The 13,858-nt window shown below is 37.1% G+C and overlaps 1 protein-coding gene across 1 annotated transcript in view; it reads right to left on the bottom strand.

Moving 5' to 3' along the window:
- The window catches only part of GPC5 (glypican 5), a 1,458,424-nt gene that overhangs the window by 490,980 nt on the left and 953,586 nt on the right, over positions 1-13,858 (bottom strand). The window lies entirely within an intron of this gene.

Below are 13,858 nucleotides of genomic sequence, written 5' to 3'. Positions count from 1 at the left end.
TTAATATTTGAAATGTATGCCTCATGTATACAGTGAATCTAGGCCTGCCAATCCTAGCCAACAATCCTCAGCAATCCTTAGAATACTGTGCTAATTTAAATGTAATTCAATATACACTTACTAAACAGTGTACTAATTTTGTGCTGTCCTCAAGGGGCTCACAGTTATCTCATAGTAGGGAACACAGGCATGCAAAGTGTAATGAAACTTCATAGTGAAAACTATAGCACTGCAAGCATAGGCAAAATATGATGGTAGCATTGAGTGATTCATTCCATTTGGAGGCCTTTAGAAAGATGTCATGGTGGCATTGATTCAGGAACTAAGGTTTGAAAAATAAAGAAAAATTTACCACATGACTGTTTTACTTCAGTCAGGGAAGTTTCTTTTTTTGTTGTTGTTGTTTTTGTTTTTTATTTGAGATGGAGTCATGCTCTGTCATCCAGGCTGGAGTGCAGTAGCACATCAGCTCACTGCAACCTCCGCCTCCTGGGTTCAAGTGACTCTCCTGCCTCAGCCTCCTGAATAGCTGGGATTACAGGCATGCGCCACCATGCCCAGCTAATTTTTGTGTTTTTAGTAGAGGCATGGTTTCACCATGCTGGCCAGGCTGGTCTCAAACTCCTGACCTCGTGATCCGCCCACCTTGGCCTCCTAAAATGCTGGGATTACAGGTGTGAGCCACTGTGCCCAGCCCAGTCAGGGAAGTTTCTGTACCTTGCCCAGGTTTATCAGAAATCCTATTGGGAACCCCATTTTTGGATCCAACCTCAAAACTGAAACTTATTAACACAATATACTGTCATTAACTTAAACTCTCCTTTAGAATATAGTTTTCTACTTGAGGTAAAATTAGCCCAGGTAGAGGAACTTACTGCACTTAATAGAGCTCATCAACAATCTAAGACCAGAAAATAAACCTCTATGCAGACACTAGGCATGCTTTCGGAGTAGTACATGAATGTGGGATGCTTTGGAAACAAAGTGATTCTCTCACTTCTGCTGAAATCCCCATTCAAAAGGTGACAAGTTATCTTTACATGCACTCCTACCTCCTACAGATGAGAAGCCCATGCAAAAATTGATGACATGAAAGCTAAAGAATATGCTCCACTAGATAATTATGCAAAACAGTTTAGCCAACCTCACAAACCTCGACTAAATCCTCAAAGAATAAATCTCTGAAGAAATCAAAGATGCTATTTTAAAATATCAAAGTTTAGCCCCAGATTCTGAAAATGATGAATGGAAATTATATGGTTGTGTCCTTCATTCAGCTCAACTCTAGTACTCCATAGGCAGAGCCCGGCTGGCACCAGATGATTTCAAATGGGTATTATCAAAATTTCTCAATGAAACTACTCATCATAGTACACACTAAAATTGGTTACTATTTTAAATCAACTTTAAAAAGACATGTGAGGTAATTTTCCATTCCAACTTTAAAAAGACATGTGAGGTAATGTGTCTCCCATCAACATAGCTCTGCAAAAAAACTATAATAGGAAGACTTGGCAATTGATGGTATTTTTTATGTAACACTTGGCTAGGTTACCTTTCTCAGGTAGTCAATCAAATTCTAACCTAGGTATTTCTGCAGAGGTATTTTGCAGATGTGATTAAATGCCATAATCAGTTGACTATACTAAATTATCTCAGTGGGTCTGATTCAAGTATTTGAATGGCTTTTTAACAGCAGAAAGAAGACAAAATTCTGCTTATGAACAGCAGCTTCAGCCTGTGCTTGAGAGTCCAAGCCTTCCGTTTTGGACAGCCTGCCCTATAGATTTCAGATTGCCTCTCCAGAATCCACAATTGAATAAGCCAATTCCTTTCAGCAAATCTAATATATATCATATACAGGCCTATTTCTCTGGTTGAGCTAAGATTGATACAGCGAGAAACCAAAGCCTGCTGGGGCACTTTGAACACCTGCAGATGGATTTTATCCAGCTTCTATTCTCCATGAGGTTTTACTTATTGTATGTCTATTTTTAAGATGAGCTGAAGCATTTCTTTACTGAAAGGCTACAGCCTTTACAGTTGCCAACATGCTGCTTAATTTTGTGTTTCCAAGCTAGAATATTTCAACTTTCATATCAAGTGACTAAGGCACACACCAAGGAAGTCACCTTAAAAAAAATCTATGTTCAATTCCCACCTATGAGTGAGAACATCAACAATGAGAACGCTTGGACACAGGAAGGGGAACATCACACACTGAGGCCTGTCATGGGGTGGGGAGAGCGGGGAGGGATAGCATTAGGAGATATACGTAATGTAAATGATGAGTTGACGGGTGCAGCACATGAACATGGCGCATGTGTACATATGTAACAAACCTGCACGTTGTGCACGTGTACCCTAGAACTTAAAGTATAATAAAAAAATAAAAAATAAAAAAAGAACTACCTATAAAGGAACTCTAAAAAAAAAAAAATCGATGAGACCGTAAGACATTACTCAAAATGACATTTCCTTATCACCCATAATCTTCTGTAAAATTTGTAATGAAGACAATGTCCTTAGCTTAAAATTTACAAAACTTTCAAAGATTCTCCCTTAGCCAAAGATACTACCACTAGTCTTTAGGACCATATAACCCACCCTCTAGGGAACACATTAATTATCCATCTTTGATCTTATAAGTAAAATATGCTTTGGGATTTTAGCTGGTAATAGGCATTGCCCTGCTACAGGCAGACATGTCGAAACACTGCAAGGAACTCATGTATTATATCCTTAAATCTGGATATAATACTCTAAGGGAAAGCAACTATTTAAGGCTGCCCTCCCATAGAATCTTCCTAAACAGATTCTTGCTATTGCAAGAAAATCAACAATCCATTTTGTTTTTTATCCAGGAGGAAGCTCCTACTAGGTAGTAAGAACCAATTGTGCATGTATCTTATTAACTAGGAGTTCAGTGACATCATGTTGATAGTTTGAAATCAGTCACTTTGGAAGTATTTACATTACAGAAATCAGTAGATACTAGAAATCAGAGCCTCCCATTACTGCTCCCAGCTATGGAATAGGCATACCAAGGGTAAGAGCTCATTTTATTAAATCTCATCCAATTCGAGGTGTGATATATTCAGTTAATAAGGAATCTGAACTCATAAATGTTACCCTATTTCTGAAACTTTCTACTGGTTTATAGCAGTGTGATTTGTAAATAAGGTTTGAATCTATACTATGGTTTCTTTTAGCTAAAGGAAGAATTTATCAAGTTCGATTCCATAGTTGTGGAGAGTTAATAAAATAAAATTTATATTAAAGCTCAGGTTTTGTTTCATTTGTAGGATATGACAACTCAAGGTCAAAGTAGTATGCTATAATATTAATAGAATTATTGAATAATTCCAAGAAAATGTAAATGGCATTTTAGTAACTACATTCAGCAACATTATACCAATCATTATTATGAATTATTTATCAGTTTTGTGAAACTAACCATTCTCCTTCCTACACTGTTAATCAGATGAAAGGACATTACTGTGACCTTGGCTAGTTGTGGCAGAATTTGTCCCTTTTAGAAAGAGTGAAATGAAACTAGCTGGAGCTGATTACGATTAATCTATATTGAAATTTTCACTCGTATGGATGTTGTGATATACACAATTTCACTTTTATAATCTTCGTGCTCTGATGTAAAAGAATTTTTCCATGAGATATGTTCAACAACAGAATATTATCAGGGATATGAATGCCTGGAAGGTAGACAGCGATTTATAATCACAGAATATGAATAAAGCATCCACCAGAAAACAAAATACAAAGATGAAGCTTCCTAAGAAGTTTGGACTCAAAGACCCAGGAGTTCTCCCTGGGCTTCTCATGTGAGAACTTAGAATCATTGTAGGATGGCAGAGATAGAGACTAGCTGTTGGCAGGATTTCTTGGCTTCAGTTGGTTCAGTGGACAATGGCTAGCATTTCTACAGAAAGAACATGAATCTATAGTTTATGGAGAAATATTGGTATCAATCACACAGAAATCTGCAACAGAATATTAAAAGCAGTTCACATTAGCATAACATATACTACCCATTTTTCTATTTTTTCCTTAAATCATTTTTCACACTAGTTATATATGTGCTTTAACATAGTAAAACTAGAATGTGTTCTAGATATTCATGTGTTGACCTAGCCAATTGTGTTGACACCTGTACTTTGTGAAGCCTGGAGAAAGCTATATTAAGGAATTACTCACATGTAATCTATTAGCTTCAGAAATAGGAACAAAATAATATACATACTTAAACAGCTACCCTAGATTTAAAACCAATTACTATTTCCAAAGTGTTATAATTTATATCAGATATTATCTACAAACTGTAAAACAAGGAGCAGACAACATGTAATGATGGAGTTATTTCCCTGTTCTATAACATAATACAGGCACAAAAATAGTAACTGAAAATGTTCATGGAGTTCATCTAGTTCAGATAGCTTTTCTTAACAATGACTGAAGTGATCTTTAAGCCTGAGAGTAATTACTTGAGCCCACAGTACTCAAACAATGTTTCTCCTTTTTAGTTTCTCTGTCTCCCAATACAATTGGCCTCAACACAAGAAAAGATCATCCACAGAAAAATAGGACAGAAATATAACAAAGTCAAGGTTGTGGTCACATATTTGGCATGTGGCATTTAGTGGATTTACTCCCACCTCAAGTATTTTCAGTAAAGGGAAGTGGAATCCAACGAATAAAAAATAAATTATCTGATCTATATTATAATTTTCAAATATCACAACAAACAGTAGTTTGACTCAAAATAATTCTATTTAACTGAGAGGAGTGTCACTGATATCATAAAAAGAAAATATTAAAAGCTTGGTTAAAATTAGTAATGTTTTTGGAAGATGAAGGTTGTTTATAGATATTTGTAATATCCTGAAATAATCTATCAGATTTTCACATTTTAAAAATTATATAATATTCTATTTCACAGAGGATAAACTTTTTGCTAAAAGTTTGCAATCTAGGGTCTTAAAAAAAATTGAAGGCCACTGTAACAGTATTCTACTGCTGCTGTAACAAATTACCAAAAATTTAGCCTCTTAAAACAAATGATCATCTCATAGATTTGGTGGGTCACAAGTACAGAGGCCTCTGCTAGGTGCTCTGCCTAGAGCGTCGCAAGGCTGAACTTAGTGTTGGCAGGGCTGTGTTCCTCTCTGGAGAACCTAGGGGAGGATTTCCTTCTTGTTCATTCAGATTGTTGGCAGAAGGAAGCTCCTTGTGATTGTAGGACTGTGGTCACCATTTTCTTGCTGGCTGTCACCTGAGGGCCATTCTCCACTTCTAGAGGTCATCCGCATTCCCATCCCAAGCTCCTTCCTTTATCTTCAAAGCCAGCAATGGCAGATTGAGTCTCTCTTATTCTTTGAGACCCTGCTGCTATTTCTTCTATTACATCTTTCTGACATCCATTGATATGGTTAGGATTTTTGTCCCCACCTAAACCTCATCTTGAATTGTAATCCCTAGTGTTTAGGGAGAGACCAAGTGTAAGTAATTGAATCATGGGGGCATTTTCTCCCATGCTATTCTCGTGATAATGAGTTAGTTTTCACCAGATCTGAAGGTTTTATAAGGGGATCTTCCCCCTTCACTCAGTACTTCTTCATGCTGCCTTGTGAAGAAGGTGCCTTGCCTCTCTCACCTTCCACCACGATCGTAAGTTTCCTGAGTCCTTCCCAGCTATGCAAAACTGTGAGTCAATTAAACCTCGTTCCTTTATAAATTATCCAGTCTTGGGTGTGTCTTTATAAGTAGTGTGAGAACAGACTAATACACCCATATTTTTGATACTCTGAAAGCATACTGCTGCTTTCTTCTTCTATTTTATAAGCCCGTATGATTACACTGGGCCCACCAGATAATCCAGGATAATCATTCTAAGATATCACCATAATTTCTTAAAATCCCTTTGCCATGTATCATCCACAGATATAACACCAGAGGATAAAGAATATGGAAGCCAAAATCCTGCCTACCATATTTAGTTCACAAATAATGAAATAACATACTAAATGCAAAGAAATAAAATGCTAAACAGTTTTTGGTGATGAAAAACAAGATCTTTTGTTTTGTTTTGGTTTTGGACATGGTGTCTCACTCTGTCGCCCAGGCTGGAGTAGAGTGGCATGATCTAAGCTCACTGCAACCTCTGCCTCCTGGGTTCAAGCAATTATCCCTGCCTCAGCCTCCCAAGTAGCTGTGACTGCAGGCGCTTATCACCACACCCAGCTAATTTTTTTATATTTAGTAGAGACAGAGTTTCACCATGTTGGCCAGGCTGGTCTCGACCTCCTGCCCTCAGGTGATCTGCCCGCCTCAGCCTCCCAAAGTGCTGGGATTACAGGTGCGAGCCACCCACTGTGCCCAGCCAAGAAGATCTTTACCAAAAGAAATGTGTTCTGAAATATAAGTTTTGGTGTTCAAGAAAACAATATGCATTTCCAACAAAATATAATAAACTAATCATATAAAATATATCTTATAAAAAATTAAACTCTTTTGGGTAAAAATAGTCATGATACACTCAATGTACTATGTACAGTAGTTGCCTTCTAAAAGAGTAAAACATCTAAACAAATCCCTAGTAAATGGAAAATTTACTATTTTTTCAATCATATTTGGAAGTGACTCTGAGTTAATTTTTCATATTTTTTTTCCATTTAACAGAATATTAGATAGAGATGATTGACAAGCTGTTTTTTTTCTGTTTCTTTGTATCTTCGAATCTTTAAAGCAAACCACTAATGTCTTGGTTTTAGAGAAAATTAAGTAGGTGGAGGTTTTAGCTCATATTAAGGAATCATCAATTTTGCTGACATAATAGGCTTGCTTATCCCATCTAGCAATAACTCCAAGGTATTAATTCTCTGTGGATTTTACAGTTCAGAAACTACAAATCTATTGACCACATTATGGAAAATAAATTAAGCAGTTTCTGTCAAGGCTCAGGTGAATAATGCAATCCTCCTGCTAAAACTCACGCACCTAAGAACCAGATACTGTCACAATGGACTAGAAAAAAACACATTTTTAATGACTTCTCCTAAATAAATGTCCACGAAACACTGACCTTGCAGATATTCCTGCGTATTTCATCAAGATATTTCCTATTCATCTTTTGTATGTATTTCTGAGTTTGTTTTAATCAAATTAATTTTCTAAGAAACTAATCAGCCTTGACTTGAAAGATGGTTTCAGTGATTCTAACAGAGAAGGAGCGATCTAAGGAGAATATTTACTTATTTACTAAAGTGGTCTTAAAAGCAAACCTGCCTATAAACACTAATGAGATGAATCATATATAAGCGCCATACTACACAGGTTTATTAACTATTTGTTGACTTTCCTTAATAGAATTGTAGAGTTGACATTTAAAAGTAGACAGTAAATTCTTGTTGGCCTTTGGTAGAGGACTTATTTTGGTATCTTGAAAAAATACACTATAAAAATTAATTCCAGTTACTATATGTAATACAACACAGGCAAAGATAAGGAAAGGAAATGTTATGGTATGTGATTAGGCAGTGACCTGCAAGGATTTTTATGATAGGAAGATATGAGATTTGGTGTCATCACTTATTCATTTACATTGACATTCATCAAGCAATAGTTCAAGCCTCATAAAGTAGTTTTCCTACAACAGTTTGTAATATTCATCTCCACTGTATCATTCATTCAGGCTTTGCTTATTGAGTGCATACTCTTCAATTTACTATATTGAATACCAAAGAGAAAACAACCACTAAAACATTAAAAACAGCTCTAGGCTGAAGGTGGTGGCTCAGATCTGTAATCCCACACTTTGGGAGGCCCCGGTGGAAGGATCACTTGAGGCCAGGAGTTCAAGACCAGCCTGGCCAACATAGCAAAACCCCATTTCTACAAAAAAATTTAGCCAGGCATGGTGGCACACACATGTCATCCCAGCTACTCAGGAGGCAGATGCATGAGAATTGTTTGAAACTGGAAGGCAGAGGTTGTGGTGAACTGCACTCCAGCCTGGGTGAAAGAGAAAGACTCCGTCTCAAAAACACAACACACACAAAACAAAACTAAATACAGCTCTAAAGGTGCATTGATGATATCATATTCACAGCTGATGTTTAACTGTCATATCTTTTTTACTAATTGAAATCTTTGTGAGAATAGAGATTGCATCTTATTTGTTATTGTGAACGAATTTCTTTTGTGAATGAATACATCCAAACATTACCTTGACAAATACCAGTAAGACAGTATACAGCTGGAGAGAAAATGCAATAGACTCATGCTTGACTGCACCACTTCACAGTTTTTCCTCTCATACTTAAAAAATGATAACGGAAAGCCAAAAACTACCCTTCTCCCTAGAAAACCAAAGGGATTTCTTCCTACAAAAATGCATATGCCTGGCTTCAGTTAACTTAATTAGTCATATATCAGGCCTTCAAAGGCATCTAAAGTTAATACATTCTTTTACAGCAGTTTGAGCTGTATTTTGCACATGTACTATTTGATTACTGTCACAAATTTCATAATTCAGATCGAAATTTCAAAATAGCATTTCCACATTGTAACTTTCAGTTTTTTTTTTTTTTTTTTTTTGTGAGACAGTCTCGCTCTGTCAGTCAGGCTGGAATGTAGTGGTGCGATCTTGGCTCACTGCAACCTTCAACTCCTAGGTTCAAGCGATTCTCCTGCCTCAGCCTCCTATGTAGCTGGGATTACAGGTGCCTGCCACAATGCCGGGCTAATTTTTGTATTTTTAGTAGAGACAGGGTTTCACCATGTCGGCCAGGCTGGTCTTAAACTCCTGACCTTAAGTGATCGGTCCGCCTTAGCCTCCCAAAGTGCTGGGATTACAGGCGTGAGCAACCACGCCCAGCCCTATTTAATCTTTAGAGTTGTATTTCTGAGGCTAGGAGTATAGCCTCCAGTTTACTGGTGATAATAAAAGGTTTTAGGGCTGGGCGCAGTGGCTCACACCTGTAATTCCAGCACTTTGGGAGGCCGAGGTGGGCGGATCACTTGAGGTCAGGAGTTCGAGACCAGACTCTGGCCTACCTGGTGAAACGCCGTCTCTACCAAAACTACAAAAATTAGCCAGGCGTGGTTGAGGGCACTTATAATCCCAGCTACTCGGGAGGCCGAGGCAGAAGAATCGCTTGAATCTGGGAGGCAGAAGTTGCAGTGAGCCAAGATCACACCACTGCACTCCAGGCTGGGTGACAGAGTGAAACTGCCTCACCACCTGCCCCCGCCACACACACAGACACAAAAGTCTGTACTTTAGTAATTTGAATGGTTTACTGTTGACCATTTCACAAGTGTAACTGATCAACTCCAGAAGAAGGACTATCTTGGAACTCCACCCACCTGCACTGTCCTCATTTCCAGTACTGAGGAAAACTCAACACCTTCCAGTTTTTTATATTTCATTCCAGGTCACTAACACTCAAGGGAAATTGTGTTTTTCACAAAATTGCCTTAGAAGTGAGGGAGGGAATGGGAAATATGTTTTTAAATCTTTTACGTCTTCATGATAAATCATTCCATTTACACAGTTAGATAAAGATATAAATTTAGAGTTTTTAGATCTTTGGGGATGAAGGTAAAAATGGTAAAATTATTTTCAGCAGAGAAAAATGGCATTATCACTAAATTTGTCATATATTGGGTACAACATATCTCTTACCAGTCTCACTCTTACATCACTGATAATATGAAACAGGTAAAAAGTGGCAACAGTTTGGACAGACAAAAGCTAAAGTAACAAAATGCTTTTGTTGTTGAAGATATTGGTAAGCAAATCCATCACAAAGAAAATTCTTCATAGAGGAGTTTTATGGCAACAGGCTTTTCTGTGTAAATGATCTAAGATCTAGAACATCACTCTAAAGGAAAGCATCATGCTTATTAAAATTAAATGTTGTTTGCATGTGATATTAAGATCATTTACAAAATAACATGGAACGTAAAATAAATGAAGTCTCATGGCTATGAAAATGCCACTCCCTGTTTTAAAAGCAGATAGCTTAGTATAACCGGCTATCTGCCTGAGGATTTTTTTATTAATGTGATTTTCCCATTTTCCATTTTGAATTTAGTTGTTTCTTGGTGTTCCTTACGGGTGCAGACTTTGACGTGTAGTAACAAACTGAATAGATTGTCAATATAACTGTCCTGTCTGAAATAGGTATAAAATAAGAATTCAGTCTGGAGAAGTTCAAACTATGCTTTGAAGAAAAATAAACCTAGGTAACAATAATGCTGAAAGTACACCAAGTAAACTGCAAATTAAATATTTTTGCAATAGGTCAATTCCAAAATCCCCTATCTTACTTTTCAAATACGAAAGTTGTATTCATATGTATGATACGTGCACTAGTCTTGAAGTGTTAATGCCAATGTCTGAATAACACTATCAGAGTTTCAATCAAAAAATGAAATTTGTATTGATGTTGAAGCGACATTTTTTCTTAAGTGTAGTGATGAATTTACCAGGCATATGAAGGAAAGTAATCCTCTGCCTTTTTCTCTGACAAATATTTAATGGAACAGCAGTAGCTGTAAATGCTGGTGGCCTTAACTTTAAATTGAAATGTCAGAATATAACACCCAAATCTGAGAATATCTGTTCAGATAATACATTTTTAAAAACAAAGAAATCAGAGTTACCCTTAAAAAAAGATGTCTTAACATCTACTAGTGCACTCAAGATGTAAAGAATTTCAGAAAAATAAACTTCTTAATCATGCAATAATGCTAAGGTTACTGTAGGTTGCCATTAGTTGTGTTTGCCCGTATCAAAGTTATGTATGAGGGATCCATTCCTCCTAGTACTGAGTTGCTAGGCAAGTGGAAAACAAAAATATTTTTTAAATTGGAAAATCTCTCAGATCATAGTGGGGAGAATAAACGAGAGAAACAGGCAAGACCAGAATTAGAATACAGAGAATCTTGCTGCTACAAATGTTATTTTTAATGAATAATCTCAAAGCTTTACTTGTTGTCTTTTGTAATATCTACAATCATGTGCCACATGCAATGTTTTGGTCAACAACAGACCACCTATATGACAGTGGCCACATGTCATCTCATGATAGTGAATGAGTTCTCACAAGATCTGGTTGTTTAAAAGTGTTGTGGCACCTCCGCCCTCTCTTCCTGCTTCAGCCATGTAAGATGTGCCTCCTTCCTCTTTGTTTTCTGCCATGATTGTAAGTTTCCCAGTGCCTCCCCAGCCATGTTTCCTGTGCAGCCTACAGAACCATGAGCCAATTAAAGATTTTTCTTTATAAATTACCCAGTCTCATGTAGTTCTTTATAGTAATGCGATAATGAAGTAATACAGAACATTGGTACTGGGAGTGGGGTATTTCTATAAAGATACCTGAAAATGTGGATGCAGGTTTGCAACTGGGTAATGGGCAGAGGTTGGAACAGTTTGAAGGACTCAGAAGAAGACAGGAAGATGAAGGAAAGTTTGGAAATTCCTAGGATTTGTTAAATTGTTGTGACCAAAATGCTGATAGTGATATGGACAGTAAAGTCCAGGGTGAGGTAGTCTCAGATGGAGATGAGGAACTTATTGGGAACTGGAGTAAAGGTCATTCTTGCTATGCTTTAGCAAAGAGACTGGCAGCATTGTGTCCCTGCTCTAGAGATCTGTGGCATTTTGAACTTCAGAGAGATGATTTAGGGTATCTGGCAAAAGAAATTTCCAAGCGGCAAAGCAGTCAAGTTGTGGCTTGGCTCCTTCTAACAGCAAATATTCTTATATTTGTGAGTAAAGAGATATGAAACATATGAAAAAATGCTCAATATTACTGATCATTAGAGAAATGTAAGTAAAAACCACAATGAAATACCATCTCACACCAGTGACAATGGCTATTCTTGAAAAGTCAAAAAGTAACAGATGCTAGTGAGGTTGCAGAGAAAAAGGAACACTTTTACTCTGTTGGTGGGGGTGTGAATTAGTTCAACCATTGTGGAAAGCAGTGTGGCAATTCCTCAAAGAGTTACAAACAGAACTACCATTCAACTCAGAAATCCCATTACTGGGTATATACCCAAAGGAATATAAATCATTCTGCCATAAAGACATGCACATGTATGTCCCTTGCAGTACTATTAACAACAGCGGAGACATGGAATCAACCTAAATGCCCATCAATGAAAGATTGGATAAAGAAAATGTGGTACACCTTATACAAAAATTAATTCAAGATGGATTAAAGACTTAAATGTTAGACCTAAAACCATTAAAATCCTACAAGAAAACCTAGGCAATACCATTAAGGACATAGCGTGTCAGGACTTCATGTCTAAAACACCAAAAGCAATGGCAACAAAAGCCAAAATTGACAAATGGATCTCATTAAACTAAAGAGCTTCTGCACAGCAAAAGAAACTACCATCAGAGTGAACAGCAACCTACAGAATGGAGAAAATTTTGCAACCTACTCATCTGACAAAGGGCTAATATCCAGAATCTACAATGAACTCAAACAAATTTACAAGAAAAAAACAAACAGCCCCATCAAAAAGTGGGCAAAGGACATGAACAGACACTTCTCAAAAGAAGACATTTATGCAGCCAAAAAACACATGAAAAAATGCTCATCATCACTGGCCATCAGAGAAATGCAAATCAAAACCACAGTGAGATACCATCTCACACCAGTTAGAATGGCCATCTTTAAAAAAGCAGGAAACAACAGGTGCTGGAGAGGATGTGGAGAAATAGGAACACTTTTACACTGTTGGTGGGACTGTAAACTAGTTCAACCATTGTGGAAGTCAGTGTGGCGATTCCTCAGGGATCTAGAACTAGAAATACCATTTGACCCAGCCATCCCATTACTGGGTATATACCCAAAGGACTATAAATCATGCTGCTATAAAGACACATGCATACATATGTTTACTGCGGCACTATTCACAATAGCAAAGACTTGGAACCAATCCAAATGTCCAACAACGATAGACTGGATTAACAAAATGTGGCACATATACACCATGGAATACTATGCAGCATAAAAAATGATGATTGTTCTTTGTAGACAATGAAACTGAAAACATCATTCTCAGTAAACTATCGCAAGGAAAAAAAAAACACGCATGTTCACTCATAGTGGAATTGAACAATGAGAATCATGGACACAGGAAGGAACATACATCCAGGGACTGTGGGGGGGGGGGGGGAGGGACAGCATTAGGAGATATACTAATGCAATGACGAGTTAATGGTGCAGGAAATCAACATGGCACATGATACATATGTAACAAACTGCACATGTACAAAAAATAAATAAAAAAAAAAAAAAAAAAAAATACATTATGAAATATAAGAATAAGAACAAGATCAACTCCTTTGCAGGAACATGGATGGAGTTGAAGGCCATTATCCATAGCAAACTAATGCAGGAACAGAAAACCAAATACCACATGTTCTCACTTGTAAACGGTCACTAAACGATGAGAATACATTGACATAACAGACCATGGGGAACAAAAGACACTGTGGTCTACTTGAAGGTGGAGTGGGGAGGAGGAAGAGTATCAAACAAATAACTATGGAGTACTAGACTGAGTACCTGGATGATTAAATAATTTATACAACAAGCCTCTGTGAAGTTTCTCTACAAGTTTACCTACGTAACAAGCCTGCATAGTACCTCTAAACCTAAAGCAAAAAATAAATAAAAATTGGTCCACTCTTTTTTCCCCTTCTCTGAAAATGACATTTTCCTCTTTCTAAACCAAAAGTTTCCTTTCAATCTTACCTCTCCACTTCATAATCTGAGAAAAATTGAGATTCTTTCCATTCCCGTGCTTGTCCTTT

The sequence above is a fragment of the Nomascus leucogenys genome, chromosome 5 (assembly GCF_006542625.1).
Source record: "Nomascus leucogenys isolate Asia chromosome 5, Asia_NLE_v1, whole genome shotgun sequence".
Classification (NCBI taxonomy): domain Eukaryota; kingdom Metazoa; phylum Chordata; class Mammalia; order Primates; family Hylobatidae; genus Nomascus; species Nomascus leucogenys.
The sequence above is the reverse complement of the archived record's forward strand: the minus strand, read 5'-3'. Positions and strand labels throughout refer to the sequence as shown.